Here is a 15,858-nt window from a genome sequence, read left to right as displayed (position 1 = left end):
GGATGGAGAGGGGTTTGGGCTGACACCCTGATGGGATGGCTATTGGGCAGACTGGTTGCTCAAACAGCCCATTCTGTAGCCACACAAGAAGGCAGAGCCCTTCCTGTCCAGTTTCATATCACTACCCTGCTCCGTCGTCCATCTTCCTGGGAGAAAGGGAAACTTGGGAGCCCAAAGGAAGGCAGACTCTATTTTGTTCTCAAAGCTTAGAAGAGGTACCTGGGAATATGTGAGGCTTGATTTGGGGCTTGGGTTAGGACTTGTTCTTTGTTCCTGCTCCACCTTTGCAATCAGCCTTTCAGAACTCTCAATGGATCCTGTAGGGTAAGGCCCCTGGGGGGACCATAGTAGGATCAGATCCTCCATTCAGCCAGCAGCTTCCAGAGTAGGAATCCTGATACAAGCCTTTAATTTGACTTCCAAGAAGCCTAGGATAGAGATGAGAAGGCACTAAAGGGTGCTTATGTAAGGGGGCTGGTATTTTGTAGCTATCATTTATTGAGTGTTTACTTTGTGCCAGACAGTGGACTGGATAGTATTTTACATACTATATCTCATGAATTTTACCTACTATATCTCAATCATCCTCTGAGGAAGGTACTACTTACTATATCCTAGTGCTCAGATAAAGGAAATTGAAGGTCTAGGAAGTTAAAAGCCACACAGTTTTTTAAAAAATTTATTATTTTTTTGTTTTTGGCTGTGTTGGGTTTTCGTTGCTGCACGTGAGCTTTCTCTAATTCCGGCGAGTGGGCGCTACTCTTCCTTGCGGCGCGCGGGTTTCTCATTGCAGTGGCGTCTCTTGTGGAGCGCGGGCTTCAGTAGTTGTGGCACGCGGGCTCAGTAGTTAAGGCTCGCAGGCTCTAGGGCGCAGGCTCAGTAGTTGTGGCACATGGGCTTTGTTGCTCCGCGTCATGTGAGATATTCCTGGACCAGGGCTCAAACCGCTGTCTCCTGCATTGGCGGCAGATTCTTAACCACTGCGCCACCAGGCTAGTCCCCACACAGCTATTACGTGGTGAATCTGATTAAATATGAATTTCAAAGAAACAATAGTTTATTTTAGCATAAGTATGTCCCAAATATCCCAAATACCCAAAAAAGCATGGGTATACTTATGCTAAATGTGTTGTGTACCTGAATTCAGATTTAACTGAGCATCCTGCATTTTCTCTGGCAGCTCTAGGGTGGGGCCCTGCTTTCTGTCCCAGAAAGCCCTGAGGGAAATAGGCCTCAAGTAATGTCTGTTGAGTCTGAGCTCAACAGACTGCTCAGGCTGCAGTGACATCCCTTTTCTCTCTTCCTGATCGTGGCTGAAGCCTCCCAGAGCAGTCGGGGCTTGGAGTCCGGGCTCACCTACCCCCTCCCCCCTCCCCCCGGCTCTGCGCTGGAGGAGTCACAGGTCCCACCCCTTCACCAATCAGTAGGGATGGGCTGCTCAATAGGCAGCGGCAGGCCACAGGTGGGGCGCAAGCACAGCAGGGATCCCTGAAAGAAATTTAAAATTAAAGAAAAAATTTTCAAGAAATGTGAGATGGCAACAAAGCGACTAAGCAGTCATCGTGGGAAAAATTAAAACTTCCTGACATTAGTTGTGCGGTTTAGCACTGCATTTGGTTTTTTTTTTTTTTCCGGTACACGGGCCTCTCACCGCTATGGCCTCTCCCGCTGCGGAGCACAGGCTCCGGACGCACAGGCCCAGCGGCCATGGCTCACGGGCCCAACCGCTCCGCGGCATGTGGGATCCTCCCGGACCGGGGCACGAACCCGCGTCCCATGCTTCGGCAGGCGGACTTCCAACCACTGCGCCACCAGGGAAGCCCAGCACTGAATTTTATACATTGGGGGTGGGGTGGGGTGGAGTCAGTTGGAGAATCCGTCAAGGTTTCCGGCCTCTGAAGGTCTAGCCCAGCCCGCCCTCCAGGGCGGGCCTAGCTCTGGGCCGGCCTGGAGGGTGGAAGATGGTGGGAACTACTCGTTGCCCCCATCCCCAGGTTCTCGCGCCCGCTCTCCCCCAGCCAAACGTCAGGCCTCGGTCTCGGCCCAGGCCTTGGTCCTGCTCGAGCTGCCACTCCCTCCTCTGCAGCTCCGCGCGGCTCCACCCCGGGCTCCATCGCCTGCTCCAGCGCTTGCTCAGGCGTCAGTTCGCTTTCGGGCTCGGTTCCCACTCCCGGCACAGCTTGCTCAGCTTGCTCGGGGCGTCTCCCTACTGAAGAATTATGTTGCATGGAGCAGCCGCCACCATCTTGAACTGGCAGTGAACTTTGCTTTCTACATATAAATACAGATAGCAATCACACCCCAATCAGCTCTGAGGCTTCAGGGCATCATCTCAGCAACTCTAACTTTCCCATTACGATAATGTGATTTTCACTCAGTCTATAATATCACCAGCCATGAATAAAGCAACTGGCTCTTTCTGTCTCTCTCCTCCCTCCCCTCTTTTACTGCCTCTCTCCCACCCTCCTCGGTCTCTTTTCTTTTCCTCCTTCACTCCCTCCTCTTCTGTCTCTCTCTGCAACCCCTCCTGGGGTCAGCCTCCATCTCTATCTCTGCATCTCTGAGCATCTCAGCCTTCCTCTCCCAGTCTCTCTCTCTCCCTCCCTCCTCCTCTGGGACTCACCTTCCCTAAATACTAAAGACAGGGATTTGCAGTGCCCCGAGGGCTCAGTTAAGTTCTGTTCCCCAGCTCTGCCCTCATCTGCCTTTGCCTGAAGGTGAGAAACTCTGTGGGGTTGGAGGTGGCAGGGCAGCCTGCAAGGTTTTGGGGAGGGTGAAGAGATGGGGAGGGGAGGCCAGGAGTTGGCTGTTTGCCTCCCCTCTTTCTCTTTCCTTAGGTAACAGGATGGCTCTCTGCAAGGATTCCCATCAGGAACTTAAGGATCCAGCAAGGAGAGCTGAAAACTGCCTTCTTAGGAGAGGTCCTGGAGGTTTTCTGGATATTGGAGGCCCCAAACCCAATCAGATTCCAAGTGCCAGACTATTGTGAGTAGATACAACTGGGGAGAGGGTGCTCTGGAGAGACCTGGGGAAAAGGAGGAGCTGGCCCAACCTTCTAGGGCTACTTCTGAGTACACTGGGTTGTGAACTTGGCAGAGCTATCCAGGCTGGAGCTGCCTTTGCCAAGACATGGCTTAAAAGTCCACTGACAGCCTTTATCAAGGTGTCAGCCCCCATGTCAGAGCTCCTTGAAAGGCCTTCTCTTGCCTTCGTGGGTATTCTCTAAGATGGTGGTGGTGCTGGTGGAGAGATTGTCTATGCTGGTTGTTCATTTATCCATCCCCCTGGGTTTGTATTCCAGTTCTTTCACCTACTAGCTTTGAGGCTGTGGACAATGCTCTTAACTTCTCTAAGCTTCAGGGACCTCATCTATAAAATGGGAATAATAATAGTACCTATCTAGTGAACAAAATAATGTATATAAAGTGCTTAACACCGTGTTTGGCACATTGTTCAATAAATGTTAGCCATTATTATTACTATCGGCAAATATTGAATAATCACCTGCCATATATATTAAGCAGTACACCATGGAGATTATGAGCCTGGGTTTTTGGAGTCAGATTGAGTTTGGGTCCTAGCTTAGCCACCTTTCCAAGGCTTAATGACCTTGGAAAAGTCACTTAGCCTCTCTGAGACTCAGTTTCCTCATCTGTAAGAGCAATAATAATTATCCTTACTTATAGTATTGTTGTGGGGGTTACTCAGGCTAAGATAGTGCTGGCACAGTGCTGACGTATGGCAAGGGCTCTAGAAATATTAGCAATTAAGGGTCGGGCATGGCAGATCCAGCCATGAACGAAGCACACAGTGCCCTGGGTGTCCTGGGGTTATTCCCTGGGCTCTGACTCTTTCTATTGTTCTGGACCACTGATGGCCTTGACCTTTCACTTCTGTCTAGGGTGGGGGCTTGCTTTAATTTCTCTGGCTGTAAAACGTGGGCTTGCACCTTTTCAGCTGCCCACCTAGCTGAAAAGGGGTGGGACTAGGATTCCTGCTTAGCCCCTTCCCTGGGTAAGAGTGGTGAGAGAAGCTGGCTTTTGAATGCGCTGTCTTAGGCAAAGGTGACAGTGTCCAGAAGGTGACTCTCGAATGTGCTCCCTAAGGCAGGGGTGACAAATTAGAATCAGACATCTGCATCCTGTCCATTGCTGTGTTTCTAAGCGCTTATGGGTTGGTCTGTTCGTTTGCTTGCTTGCTTTTAGTTTTCCTTGGTTTCTCTCTGAAGATTCCTTTGGAGGTATTTCCAACCTAATCTCAGATGAAAGAAGGGAAAGAAGACTCTACTAACCTCAGTTGGGCCATGAAGGCCAGACAATCAGAGCTTCCAGCTCTGGGGCCTGGAGAGGCAGACCCAGAGGAGGAACCTAGGGGCACGGTTTCTGGCCAGTGGTTTATTTGGGTCTCTTTGCTCATACCTAGCCTCTCTGCTTGGCTCCAGGAGAGAGGAAGCTACCCTTCAAAATCCAGAGCCATAAGCCAAAGCACTCTTAACTAAGTGCTTTAGCGCGTGGAACTTAGAGTCTGCTCTCCTCCCTCCTCACGCCTCTTCTCAAAGGCAAATAAGACATGGTCCGATTCTTCCAGATGCCACAGTCCAGTGGGGAAGTCAGGCATGAAAACAAAGAAGTAAAATAGAGTGAGAGACAACATAATAGAGACAATTACAGGGTGCAGTGAAGACAAAAAAAAAACAGTGGTCAGTTCAACCTGAGGTAACATTCAGGTAACACTTCCTAGAGGAACTGGTGCTTCAGCTAGTTTGTAAATGTGGGCAAAATGGGAGGGGGAAGAGAAGGAAGGGCATGTAAGGTGGGGGAACAGCATATGCAAAAGCCTTGAGGCATCAAACAGCCTGGCACATTTGGAGAACTGCTGTACAGAAGGTGAGGTAGAGAGGTCACTTTGGGGGAGGCCAGGGGAAGGGGACAGATAGTAAAGGGCCTATGCGAAGTTGTGCTTTTATCTGGAAGGGCATTAGCAGTGGAATGATTTGCATTTCAGAAAGATAGCTCTGAGGATGATGAAGAGAAGGGGAGAAGGATGCAGCCAAAAATGCTGGAGGCTGGGAGACCAGTGAGGAGGCCCTTACAATTGTGCAGTCAAGAGACAAAGAGGACCTGAGCTGTGACAGTCGTGGTGGGGGTCCTGAGGAGTGAGACTGGGGAGAGCCTAACAAGGCAATTGACAGGATTTTGTACCTGGTTGGATAAGGGAGGTGATGAGGGAGAGGATTCCTGGATAACCGCCTTGGGTGAATGGTTGGAAGTGACAGAGATGGGGAACAGAAGGAGTGGAATGGGTTTGGGGAGAGTGCAGAATACTGAGTTCTGATTGGGACTTGTACTTGGGAAACCTAGAGTACGTCTCAGTAAAGATACCCAGGAGGTTAAGAGACTATTAAGAACAATTTTACCTCCATACATTCGGAAACTAAGATGTCTAGTAGGGAGTTGGAAATATGTGCGTGTGAGAGAAGTCTTGTCAGGGTATATGGATTTGAGGGTCACCAGCATATGAATGGTAATTACAGCCATGGGAAGGAGGTCAATTACTTGGGAAAGACACATGAGGAGAGGGACTTCCCTGGTGGTCCAGTGGTTAAAAATCCACCTTCCACTGCAGGGGACGCGGGTTTGATCCCTGGCTAGGGAACTAAGATCCCACATGCCGCGGGGCAACTAAGCCCGTGCGCTGCAACTACTGAGCCCGCACGCTCTGCTGCAACTAGAGAGAAGCCTGTGCACCGCAACAAAGAGCCTGCACGCAGCAACTAAGACCCAGTGCAGCCAAATTAATTAATTAGTTAATTTTTTTAAAAAGCTGTGATGTTAAACAATTGCAGGTGATTATTAAAAAAAAGAAAGACACGTGAGGAGAGAAGAAGGCCAAGAATAGAGTCCTAGGGGGTATCAACACTTAGAGGAGTGGTTTTCAGCCTTGGCAGCACATTTCGATGAGCCAGGGAACTTGAAAAACACTAGTGTCTGAGCCCCACCCCAGACCAACTAGATCTGAATCTCTGGAAATGAGCTGTAAAAGTTCCTCAGGTGATTCTAAAATGAAGTTGGGGCTGAGAACCAATGACTCAGAGGGAGGGCAGAGGAACAGGGCTAGCAAAGAAGGCCGAGAAGGAATGTTCAGGAAGATAGGAAGAGTTTCAAGGAGGGAGAATTCCAAAGCATCAAATGATGCAGAATAGCAACGGTTGAACCCTACCCAGTACTTATGCTGTGTTGGGGACTTTACATGAGCTCACTGAATCCTCCCAGAGACTCGATGAGGCAGGTCCTATTATTATCATTGCCATTTTAAAGATAAGTAAACCGAGGCACAGGGATATTAAGTACTTGCCCAAAGTCACATAACTAGTAACCAGAAACCAGGATTCAAGCCCAGGCAGGTGACTACCTGAGTCTGTGCTCCTAACTGCTCTGCTAGACCACCTCTTTTGCAGAGGGCTGAGTGAGGTGAGCACTGCCCGTGACTTTAGCAGTTTGCTGGTCCGTACAGCCTTCAAAGGGGGCCAGCTGTTATCTTCTCTCTTCCCTTCTTTCTGTCTCTTTCCCTTTTTTCTCTCGTCCTTTGTTACTAAGGCAGCTGCCTCTCACCTCTCTGGCCTTCCTCTGGCTGATGGGCCAGGTGGAGCTGGTTCTCCTCCCTCTTGGTGAGACCACATGTTCTGCCCCTTACCGGGTGGCCACAACTGTGAGCACATGGCCGGTAGCCTCTTCATTCATCAGGCTGAATTGAGCATCCTTTTAAGTCTCCACAGTCCGGAAGGGAGTGGGGAGTTGGGGTGATGCAGAAGAAATAGAGGCTCTTATCATCCTGGGAAGTAAGTCTTCCTGGGAAGTTGATGCCAAGATAGACCCTGAGGAGGAAAGAGACTGGAATCCACGTTCACATGGAGGGGATGTGAGCCTAATTAGACACCTGGGACGCCCCTGTGCGCAGCCCCTGCCTGACTTCACCAGGCCCGGAAGCAGTGGTTCTCAACCAGTCTGCATGTTAGAATTTTAAAATATACCACAAGGACCACCTTCAGAACAACTGGATCAGAATCTCCGGGGGTAGGGCTCAGGCACTGATGGGTTTTAAAAGCTCCCCAGGGGATTTTAAAGTAGCCAGAGTTGAGAAACACAACCTCAAGAAAAGAGGTCTGGATAAGTATGAAAAGACTCTGTTTCTAACCTTCACTTTATCATTTCCTAGCTGGTGGGCTTGGGCAGCCCATCGAACCTCTTTGAGCCTCAGTTTTCTTATATCTGTAAAATGGGGATAGTAACCTTGACCCTGCCTACTTTATACAGGTAGACTGTTAAATGTGGTATATTTTGTTAATTATATAGGGCACTATATAAAAGTGAGGTGGAATTAACCTATACAGACACTAAAATACAAATAAGCAAACAAGGGACTTCCCTGGTGGCACAGTGGTTAAGAATCTGCCTGCCAACACAGGGGACATGGGTTCGAGCCCTGGTCCAGGAAGATCCCACATGCCGCAGAGCAACTAAGCCCGTGCGCCACAACCACTGAAGCCCACGCGCCTAGAGCCCATACTCCGCAACAAGAGAAGCCACCGCAATGAGAAGCCCGCACACCACAACGAAGACTAGCCCCCGCTCGCTGCAACTAGAGAAAGCCCACACACAGCAATGAAGACCCAATGCAGCCAAAAATAAATAAATAAATAAAAAACAAAAACAATGGGTATCCCTGGTGGCGCCTGCCAATGCAGGGGACATGGGTTCAAGCCCTGGTCCAGGAAGATACCACATGACGCAGAGCAACTAAGCCCATGCGCCACAACTACTGAGCTTGCGCTCTAGAGCCCACGAGCCACAACTACTGAAGCCCGCATGCCTAGAGCCCATGCTCCGCAACAAGAGAAGCCATCGCAATGAGAAGCCCACGCACTGCAACGAATAGACCCCACTCGCCACAACTAGAGCAAGCCTGCACGCAGCAACGAAGACCCAACGCAGCCAAAAATAATAAATAACTAAAAATAGTAAATTTATTTTAAAAAGACCCCGAAACAAATAAGCACATGTGTTCACTTGGCACAGTAGGTGCACTTGAGTGAGTACACACACACACACACACACAAGACCAGACAGCTGCTGGCTGGGTTCTGAAAGCAGAGCCTTGGTTCTCTAGACTTGGCCTTTTATGTTTTTAGCCTTCAGAATATGCTGTTAAAATATGGAGAGATGATCTCTGTGTGTGTGTGTGTGTGTGTGTGTGTGTGTGTGTGTGTGTGTGTATGAGTGTATGTGTTTAAATGATTGCTAAAGTGTGGCATCATTTGAGTCCGCCTGTCAGCCTATCAGAAACGTCATCTATAACCTTCACTGTTTGCAGTTTAATCTCCCCTGCCTCCCTGAGGGCCCTGTTCTGACATTTTAAACCCCATAAATGACAGTAGTGCTCTTAGCGATTTTGAAAAAAGCCAAGCATTTGGAAAAAACACACATAGACACATACCCCTAAATTCCCCTTCCCTGAACACATGCTCACTCACGCTCATAAGTGGAATCACAGACCTGCTCACACCCTTGTACTGGCCAATTTAGAAGTCACAGATATTGGCCAACATAAGTGCACACGCGTGATGGCAGGACACAGATGTATGAAGGCCCAGCCGTGCATCTGGTGCCTGTGTATATGCTCCAGTAGACACACAGCAGACACACCTTTCTGCTCTCATTCTCAAGTCCTATGTATTCCTCTGCTCCTTGGCCTTGAAAGAGAATGGAAGAATCCAAGGTCCTTGGAAGGCTGGTGCTGGGAGCAATGGGGTGACATGGGAGGCTGAGGGGCCCCAAATCTTGGTTTAGTGTTAGGCAAGGTTGTATATTAATAGGCTCAAAGTCTCCACTCTTGGAAAGCCCATGGGTAGAGGGGATAAAAAGCAAATTGTACCCCGCCCTACCAGCAACCAGAGAGCTCACCACATTTGGGGAACTGGAATGAAAAAAGAAAACCCAGAGATGCATATTAAAGGGTTGAGCATGTGAGTATAGCAGGACATGGTATAAGATGTTGACAGTGAGCTCCATAAGGCAGGGCCCTGTCAGCTCCTGACTGTATCCTTAGGGTTTACAATACACCAGCGGCTCATCAGTACTTGTTGAATGAATGATTGAAAGAATGTGTAAGCTCTAGGGTGAGTAAGTAGTAAGGGGAATGTGTGTGTCCATGTGTGTGTGTTGTGTGTGTGTGTGAGCGAGAGAGAGAGAGAGAGAGAGAGAGAGAGAGAGAGAGAGAGAGAGAGAGAGAGAGATGGAGATGGGGATGGGAGATTAGATAGTTAAGGACAGTTTCTTAGAAGAGATGACTTCTGATCTAAGACTGAAATAGAGGTGTTCACATCATATGTGATATCCATTTATTCCAGGGTAAGTGGCTGGTTTTTCTTGCTCTGGACTATCTCTGACTTTGCAGCAAGATCTCCCTACTCAAAGACAAGACAGACTTTTCTCCTTATATGTGAGGCAAATGTACCAGCAGAGGATAGGGACTCTGGGCAGCCCTGCTTGATTCTGAGGGGCTCTGTGGATTCTTCGTGGCAGAGCTTGCTCTTATGGCTCTCCCTGTCACCACCTCAAGTCATCATGCACTTTAATGAACTTGTTTCCATGGCAACCAATTAGTGTCAGAAAATGAGGTCTGTGACATCAGGATGAGAGTGGGGTGAGAAACCTCCATCTTCCATATTCCTGGCTCCCTGCGCAGTGTCTGCAACCTTGTGGGAGGACGCAGGGAAAGCTCCAGAAGAGAGATGCAGGACGTTGTACTCCTGAGGAGCACAGATTCGGGGTAAGGCAGGGCCCAGGAATAGGGACTGGGTTGGAGATCTGATTCACCTGGCAGTGTCCCTACCTGCCATTCCACTCCAAAACGCTGACAAGGCTGTGGGCCCAGTAGTGAGACAGTGTGGGAATACTTAGAAGGGTAACAATAATCTGGGACCATTGCCTGTTCCCTAAGAGAGAGGGATCCCAGGCTTTCTTTATTTGGGGGGCTGTAAACGTGGCCCAGAAGGAAGGAAATTTTAGCTCTAGGAGAGGAGACCCTCCCCTTAGGCCTCACTTAAGACCTGTTGCCACCCGCTAGGGATGGATGCTTTGGTCTACAGGAGGAAAGTACATGCTTTAAATAAATAGTGGGAAGCGCAGCTAGAAAGGCATCTGGAGATTGTAGGAGAGAGAATCCAATGGGCACTTAGCTCACTGATTCTTGGTGCAGAGAATGAGTTGTGGGTAACAGAACTGCACCAATCTGAACCCCTAGATCCTTAGGACCACAGCTGGCTTTCTGAGGGAGTCTGGCCAATTTGGGAAGGTCATTCTAATCAGAAGATAAAAGGAAGAATGCAAAGGACCTTGTCCTTAGGAGAAAAAAGAAGGCTGGGTGTTCATTTACTGGACTTCCAAAGTATGTGAACCTCATCACACCAGCTGGGCAGGCTCTGCTGTGAAGATGATGGAGAGGACAATGATGATGATGAAGGTAAACGGCAGCAGCTGTGTTTCTCATGGCACTTTACAAAACACTTTCATCCTTGTAGTAGCCCAGTCAGCAGGTAGACAGGAATTGAATTGCCTGCAGGTTGGGTCTGGAAGCAGACTCTGGGGTGGAGATTACTGTGCGGGAGCTTCACTGGGGAGTGCCCTTGGGATCGTCACAAGTGCAAGGGATGGAACTGGAAAGAAGCAGGACTGAACAGAATGAGAAGTTGAGCTGTGCTGCAGTCTCAAAGAAGGCCTTAGTGGACCACAGGGAGGGCTCTGAGGCTGGAATGGCCCTTCAGGACTGTCCCAGGTCGGGGAGAGGGGGCTGGGCCTTCATATGCTGGGGATGACCAGGCATTGGATGCAGGCTGCCCAGGGGAAGGGCATGACCTTAAGTGAGGCAGCTCCCTTTTGACAGAGACAGCTCCAAGGAAAGCTGCCAAGCCAGGGCAGCACCTGGAGACCATCCTTGAGTACTGAGGGAAGCAGGGCATTGCAGCGCGGCCTCCACAACAGCAGTTACCACTTTCCCTTTGAAGATGAGGAGACTGAAGTTCAGAGAGATGCAATGACCTGCCTCGTCATACAACTGTCGTACAGGTAGGGTTGGAGTTTAGTTTCAGCATCGAAGTCTTAAGCCTTGGCTTCATGGAGAAGGGATTTCAGTGTAAAATTCTTCAGTGTGACTGCATGAGTAATTCATTAAGGGAACCCTCTCGCTGGGCTCCATGGAGGACAGGCCACTGGAGCTGAGGGTGCCTGGGGTGGGAGGCCGCAGGGAAAGCTCCGTGCGCTGTACCCGGGCAGAAAGAGTCAGGGTGCAGCGACCCTGTGCCAGGCCTCCTGAGAGCCTGCTCAGCTCTGCCGAGGTCCAGGGAGCCTCCTCCCCCTCTGGAAAGGGGAGACTGTGGCTTTAATCCTTCCCAGCGCTGAGGTCACAGAGCTGGCTGGTCTGGGCCATAAGAGAAACTTTCAGGGGTCCGGCCAATGGTCAACCTCCCTGGCCAGCCCCAGGGGCCACCAGCTGCCTCAGGAAGGCCTGGCAGAAGACTTTTGTTTGCTGAGGGATTGACAGAGGTGAGGGAAGGAGTGGGCAAGGTGGCAGAAGGTGAGAGATACCAAGGCGGAGGCCAAGAGAACAGAGAGGGGGCTGATGCTCTCAGAACCGGCCACCCCACAGAAACAAGCTGAAGGAAGGCAGTCCCTCGGCTGGGCCATCTATGCCCTGTTGAGGATTCCGGAAGTCTCCGAAGAGTGTTATGAATACGTGTGGTAGGGTGGGGGTGGGGCTGTGACAGGATCAGGTGAGCGTGGGAAATGGAAGGCCACCTGCAAGTTGGAATTGCTGGGTCCGCAGGCTGGGAGTGACAACGGTTCTTGCTCTTGTTTCTTACAAGTGTCCCTGGCTAGGAGGTGGGAAAGAGCCCTGAGCCACTAAGGGGGAAAGACCCAGAGATGCAAGAGGCAAAGGGACAGGAACCTGATGGCAGCTTGGGAGGCTCTGCCAGGGAGACTCACAAGGATCTGCCAGCCTCTACCCAGTTGCCCTTTTGCCCTGAGGGCCATGGGCATGTGCCCCAGGGACCCGGTCCTTCTTGCTCTTTTCTGGGAGGCAAGAGTGAGTGGCTGGGGCTTCCTTGGTGGCGTAGTGGTTAAAGAATCCGCCTGCCAATGCAGGGCACATGGGTTCGAGCCCTGGTCCGGGAAGATCCCACGTGCCGGGGAGCAACTAAGCCCATGAGCCACAACTACTGAGCCTGAGTGCCACAACTACTGAAGCCCACGTGCCACAACTACTGAAGCCTATGCGCCTAGAGCCCGTGCTCCGCAACAAGAGAAGCCACCGCAATGAGAAGCCCGCATACCACAACGAAGACCCAACACAGCCAAAAATAAAATTTAAAAAAAAAAAAAAGAGTGAGTGGCCACAGCTTCTGTCCAGGAGACTCAGATCAGAAAAGGGATTGTTGATTTTTGTTTTTTTTAACTCTGTCACCTTGCCCTTCCCCCATACATTTCCCTTCATGACCTTGTGACTCCTCCATTAGGTCTCCTTTCTTCTTGCTTCAAGAAAAAGCCAAGCGCGAGGGCTGGGGGCCAGGGAGGGAGGCGAGGCGGCAGAGAGGCTGAGCCAATCGCGGGTCTGCAAGGTGCAAAGCAATCAGCGGAGCCGCTGGTGAGCGGGTCACTCAGTAGTGTGCACATCAGGGTGAAATCCTTTCAGCTCTTCGCCAAACCCCTAGTGAAAGACAATCAGGCTCGCTGTCACCGAGCTAATTCTGTCTATATAAAAGCAGTAATGAAATTCACGGCAGGATTACCCTCTCCATCCAATGGGCCAGCGTCACGGTGACATATCTCTCTTATTGCCCGAATGTAACACACCATCTAATTTACGTCGTGTAGCGAGCAGGAATGAAATGTTCATAAAGAATTGCTGCATCTCGTCACCTTAACTGCGGCCCGGGGCTCTGAGGCATCTGTCAGGGAGAGGAGCAGGAGGGAGGGCGGGCGGGGCTCAGGGAGCAGCAGCCGGGGGCAGGGGTTCTGGGGGTGGTTGTTTCTCAGTAGGGTGAAGTGGAGGCAGAGGGAAATGGGGGCTGGGTCGAGGTAGGGAGAAGAGTGGGAAAGGGGGCCACGGAGGGCTTTGGGGAGGCAGGGATAAATAAGGGTAGGATGGAGTGGTCTGTAGGGAGTGATTGGAAGTCTGTGTAAGTCTGGGGAGCCAGAGAGTTTGAGAGAGTGTGTGTGTTTGGGTGAGTTTGGGAGGATAAATGACTGCCTGGTTCATTGGGGAAATGACCCTCTAGGTGCCTCCCAAATACTGCGTGGCCCCTGGTAGTCTCTCTCATTCTCTGGAAGTGGAAATCCATCCACCTCTGAAGCCTATCAGAACCAAACTCGAGGGTTTGTGAGAAAGAAGGCCTTTAACAGAGGTGAGCAAGGAGCAGACAGACACTGGGAGCAAGTTTACAAACTAGGGGCCCCCTTGGCTCCTCTGGCTCCTCCTCCGCCCTTCAGGACCTGACCATCGGCTAGCCCTTTCACCTCCCCTCTCAAGTGTTTTACTCATCCAGCCTTTTTCTTCTGTCTCCACCACCGCAGTCCAAGGCCACTGCCATCTGTTGCCTACCTAACTCCACACCCCGCTGACTGGTCTCCCCCCTGCCCTCTTGCCCCCTCAACTCAGCCAGGTGGTGATCATCGGACTACCATCATCCCTCGACTTGAAACCCCGTTATGGTGTCCCTTGCTCTTCGGACAAAGGCGAGAACCCACACCTCCGACTTCTTTGCCCTACGCTCTCAGTCTCACGTTGTGCTCCAGCCATATTGGCCTTTTCCTGTTGCCTGAACGGGCCACGTTCTAACCAGCCACTGGGACTGTGCACAGGTTTCCTCTCCTTGGAAGATGCCTATCGGCGGAAGCAGCAACACCCCCGCGTGGCTTTAACACCCACTCTCACTTCTGATGTCAGCTGAAGTGTTGCGGCCTGGAGGAAGCCTCCTGTGAGTACCCACACTTTGTTACCTTGCTCTTTGATATGCTTTCCTGTCGTCATTTACTTCCTTTACAACAAAGACCACATATTGTAAGGAGATGTTTCCTTTTGTGACTATCTGATTACAGCCTGTATTTTCCCACTGGACTCCGAGCTCCATGAGGGCAGGGACCCTTGTGTCTCCAACACCTGGTACAGTATTCAGGGGCATTGTAGCCGCTTGATAAATATTTGTGGAATGAAGGAATGAGGAGCCTGCACAACAACTACAGGGCTAGAAACCCTGCTCCTTCCTTCTTCCATTCATTCAACAAACATCTACTGAGTGCCTTCTGTGTGCCAGGCACTGTCAGAGGCACTGTGGTCACAATGCTAAACAAGTGAAGACACAGTCCCTGCCCCTGAGGAGCTCACAGTCCAGGCAGGGGGACAGGCAAGCACCAAAAACAACCAGGGCACTAAACATGTCCTGTGCTGCTTTACTCCGGAGACGAGCCACATCCCACTGTCAGAGCCCCTATGAGGAGGGGCTGATCTTCTGGGGCTATACAAAATTCCCCTAGACGCTGGTCAGACACCTTTGGGGGGAAAAACTAGCAAAAGAAAGCAATTATATATATATATATATATATATATATATATATTTTTTTTTTTTTTTTTTCGGTACGTGGGCCTCTCACTGCCGTGGCCTCTCCCGTTACGGAGCACAGGCTCCAGACGCGCAGGCTCAGCGGCCATGGCTCACGGGCCCATCCGCTCCGCGGCATGTGGGATCTTCCTGGACCGGGGCACAAACCCGTGTCCCCTGCATCGGCAGGCGGACTCTCAACCACTGCGCCACCAGGGAAGCCCAAGAAAGCAACTATATTAAAGAGACATAATTGGGCTTCTCTTACTAGTGCTAACAACAGCGAGAAGCATTTACTGAGACTCAGCTATGGGCCAAGCACCTCACAACGACTGTGACGCCTATGGATTATTCTCCCTGGTTTATAGATGAGGAAACTGAAGCCAACTGAGTTATACAGCTTACCCCCAAAGGTCACACACCTGGCACATGCTTAATAAATATTTATTGAGTGAATGAATGAATGAGAAGCTGATAAGTAGTAGAAAGGGCAGGCATTAAACATAGGCTTCTGGCTCCAAAGCCCCTGGGCTTTCTGTTATTCATTTCAGGTAACTATTTTTGGACTCTCAGGGGCTTCAGTATTAGAGAAATAACCTGAGGTTGGACTCTGGATCTATGCTTCCTTCCAACCCAGACCCTAGTCTGAACATCCATAGCCTTCCCGCAGATACACATGATACCTCAGATACCAGAGAAGATCAGACCTTAATCCCTTTGGGGAAACACCTATCACGTGAACTCTTTCCAATCCTGTCCCGTCTTTGTCCAACACCCCAGGCTTAGGTTAGCTTATCAAGAAACCTAGGAAGGGGGCGTTCCCTGGTGGCCTAATGGTTAGGATTCAGGGCCCCAGGTTCAATCCCTGGTTGGGGAACTGAGATCCCATAAGCTGCCCAGCGCAGCCAAAAAAAAAAAAAAAGCCTAGGAAGGGATCTTTTTGGGAGATAGAACATCATTCTCATGTGTCTATAATCAACCACATCTTACACTATGTCTCTTGAGCCTAAGCTATGTGGTCTTTTCTTATTGATTCAGACGTATTACTCACCAGATGATCCATATCTATGTGGGATGTTGTGTGTGGACATGTGTTCATGTATGTATATATACACATGTATCAGTAAAGCCATCATTTCATTAGCTCTCTCGTATCCCAGTGGTATCTATTCTCTGTGTGTGGAGACACCTGAGTCTGTACCCTG

This window comes from Leucopleurus acutus, assembly GCF_964270905.1.
Source record: "Leucopleurus acutus genome assembly, chromosome: 14".
NCBI classification, from domain to species: domain Eukaryota; kingdom Metazoa; phylum Chordata; class Mammalia; order Artiodactyla; family Delphinidae; genus Leucopleurus; species Leucopleurus acutus.
This window is presented reverse-complemented; position numbering follows the sequence as displayed.